The following is a 3084-nucleotide window of genomic DNA, read 5'->3' as shown; positions in this document are numbered from 1 at the left end:
CCAAGAAAAGCTGGAACGCTCTAAAATATGAAACTTCATATTTCCATATTTTATGGACAGTAGAACAAACGTTTCAGCTGAGATCCCTGCATGTGTATTCTGTTCATCTGGATGTTGCATTTTCACTGAGTGACCACATCACTGCTTCAGCCTCAGCTGACTGCAGGTCGTATAATGACCAAAACTAAACTAACAGTCAAAAGGTCTGTTTCATGGTCAGCAGTAGAGATGGCCCTGTAACTTTGAGATGCATCGGTTAATATTTTGTTAGCACAGTTGTCCAGCTTAGAGTAATTAACCGTCTAACCAAAATAATGATAGTAGCATTCATTGCATCGGTCCTATTAGCACTGCAGTCCTCAAGGAACAGTGTTATTGATGTCGGATATCTTCTTTATCTGCAAGGCTTCATCTCAACTGATTCACGCCACTGAGCCAAATTCTAATGAGTCTATATGTGGCTGCTTGAACCTGGTTACAAAGGGTTTGTAAACATGCAGGTCGAGCTACTCCTGTGTTCAGTGATAAATCCGCTGTGCTAACATGCTTGTTTGTAAACAATATGCCATGGAAACTCAAAGAACACTTTGTTAGATGAATTAATATTTATTTAATTTACAATGAAATCAGTCAGTTGCACTTGCTTATGTGTAGAAGTGAAGGAAGTGTGTTTTCCCCAAGCAGCCTGCCTTCACAGCTGCAGGCAGTGATACGAGTGAGGAAGGGCAGACGTGTCATCATGTGCAGAGGTTTGTGTGGAGGTGAGGGTGGGGTTTGGTGGGTGGGCAGCTTTTCACTTCCTTGGCCTTATGCCAGTGTGACAGTCAATGTCTCTGTGTCTCTTCTGCGGGAGGTTATTTTGAAGGTCTCCCAGTTTTATTGGAGGAAGTGTTTGCCGGACCGCTGAACCGTTCTCCCACCCCTCGGTTCCATTCTTCCTTTGTACTCAGCTCCTCTCCCTCAGCTACATTTTCTCAAATGAGAATGGCTTAAAGGGGTCTCAGTGGGGACTTTCCCTTTTAGTTTAAAAAAGCAACACAAAATCCTCGTGGCTCGTAATGAAGCCTTTATCGTGTCCACCAGAGATAATGCTGTTTAAATAAATGATTACAGTAGCAGTAGCAGTGGTAGCATGAAGGTGAGACTACAATGATCCTAGCACATGCTTCCACTATGCTGTGCAGATAAGCTCATTTAGAACATCAGCAAAAACATGGCACCTCCATCCCCGGGATGAAACATCCCGCTGTTTCCTGCAACATCCGAGATGATCGTCCAAGACGTCTTATCCACAAAGCAGTTGGAAAACCTGACGAGGGGGTGGGGGATGTTAATGTCCATCTAAGAGATCAGCCCACTGTGGGTGGGGTGACCTGGAGTGGGCACTCCACCCTTTTCCTGCTGAGGACCATGGCCTCAGATTCTGTTATGGAATTAAATACAGAAGGTACCAATCCTCCAGCTGCAGGAACATGAAGGCAGTCCAAAAACCCCAAAACTACTTTTGCTTGTTTAGCTTGTAGGAAACGAGGGAACTGATTTTAACAGTGGCATTGTCTGGGTCTCCAGGCTCTGAGTACATCACTACAGTTTAGCAGCTACACTACTTAAGCTTGTTGTTGGAACAGGCAGGTTAGTTTTAAGGATGCAGAACAGTTACTGCAGGGGTGGGCAATTCCAGGCCCCGAGGGCCGGTATCCCTGCAGGTTTTAGATGTGTCCTTGAACCAACACAGCTGATTTAAATGGCTAAATTAGCTCCTCAACATGTCCTGAAGTTCTCCAGAGGCCTGGTAACGAACTAATCATGTGATTCAGGTGTGTTGACCCAAGGTGAGATCTAAAACCTGCAGGACACCGGCCCTCGGGGCCTGGAATTGCCCACCCTTGAGTTACTGTAATATAAACAGGGGCCTCTGCAGCTGTCAGTCATAACGAAACGCACTGTTTTTAAAGCATCACATCAGAAACTGGTCAGATAATCACATTTTTATTAGTGCTATTAATGAGTTTATATTATTTTAAGGTGTAGTACAGAAGGGTGAAGCTGTCGACCTGTACTAATAGCCAATAGGGGGCAATCAGTCTATTTTAGCTTCCTGTATGATGTCCTGTGACTGCTTTAACCAGGAAACATTTTACATGTATTTAGGCAAAGACATTGACTTTGGGGGTAATGATGGTCACAGAATCGTGGAGTAAGTCTGCTTGAACCAAAGGCAGGGCTCTGTATGCATCATTCACATTATTAACTGTTTATATTACGTTAAAGATGAGATAAATCATTTAACTGCTGATTTCCCTCTTCAGGGAGCTGTGCAGCAGTTTTAACATGCTACCACTAGGTGGTGCTAAAAGCTGATATTTTGAACGAATGATCAGATGCACACAGCAGACAAACATTTGGGGCCTGAATCCACAATTTGTGCACAGTGTACACAGCTACTTCAGATGCACATACAAAAACCAGCTCATCCACATGTGTGCGATCTGTACATCATACAGAACATTTATGGTTCATTCAATCCTCAAAATACGAAATCATCCTCATCAGACTGTCATGTGTCCCTGTGGCGACTCCAAGAAAGGCCTCGTCTCACGCTGAGCTTTGATTTAACAGGTAAAACACATCCAGCACCTGTTAACGGTTCCTCCTACCGGTTTTGGGTCAGTTGTACAACTTCACGTGTTAGTGGATCTTTGTGTACAAACATCCTGAACCAACTGAACCCATGATCTATGTTTAGGCAGACGATCAGAAGCACAAGCTTAAGAAATGAAGTTTCAGTCAGTGGGCAGGAGGCAGGACCTCCTGAGAGGCAGCTCTCCTGTATCAAAGATGGGTGCTCAGCACAGGCGAGCAGCCATTCATGCCCTGCTGTTTAAACAACATTAAACAGGTTTTTAAAACAGGACCACAGTAAGATTAAAAAAAACAATATCGATCATTTTGAGAATAAATGCAAAAATCTATTTAGAGAAAAGTGCTGGTGAAATGCTTCAGGATCAGTTTTAGTTACAATAACTAATCTGCACATTTCCACTTTATTCTCAAAAGGATCTTTATGTTAATGTGTTAATGTAG

Source organism: Pelmatolapia mariae, linkage group LG20 (genome assembly GCF_036321145.2).
Source record: "Pelmatolapia mariae isolate MD_Pm_ZW linkage group LG20, Pm_UMD_F_2, whole genome shotgun sequence".
NCBI lineage: Eukaryota > Metazoa > Chordata > Actinopteri > Cichliformes > Cichlidae > Pelmatolapia > Pelmatolapia mariae.
The sequence above is the reverse complement of the archived record's forward strand: the minus strand, read 5'-3'. Positions refer to the sequence as shown.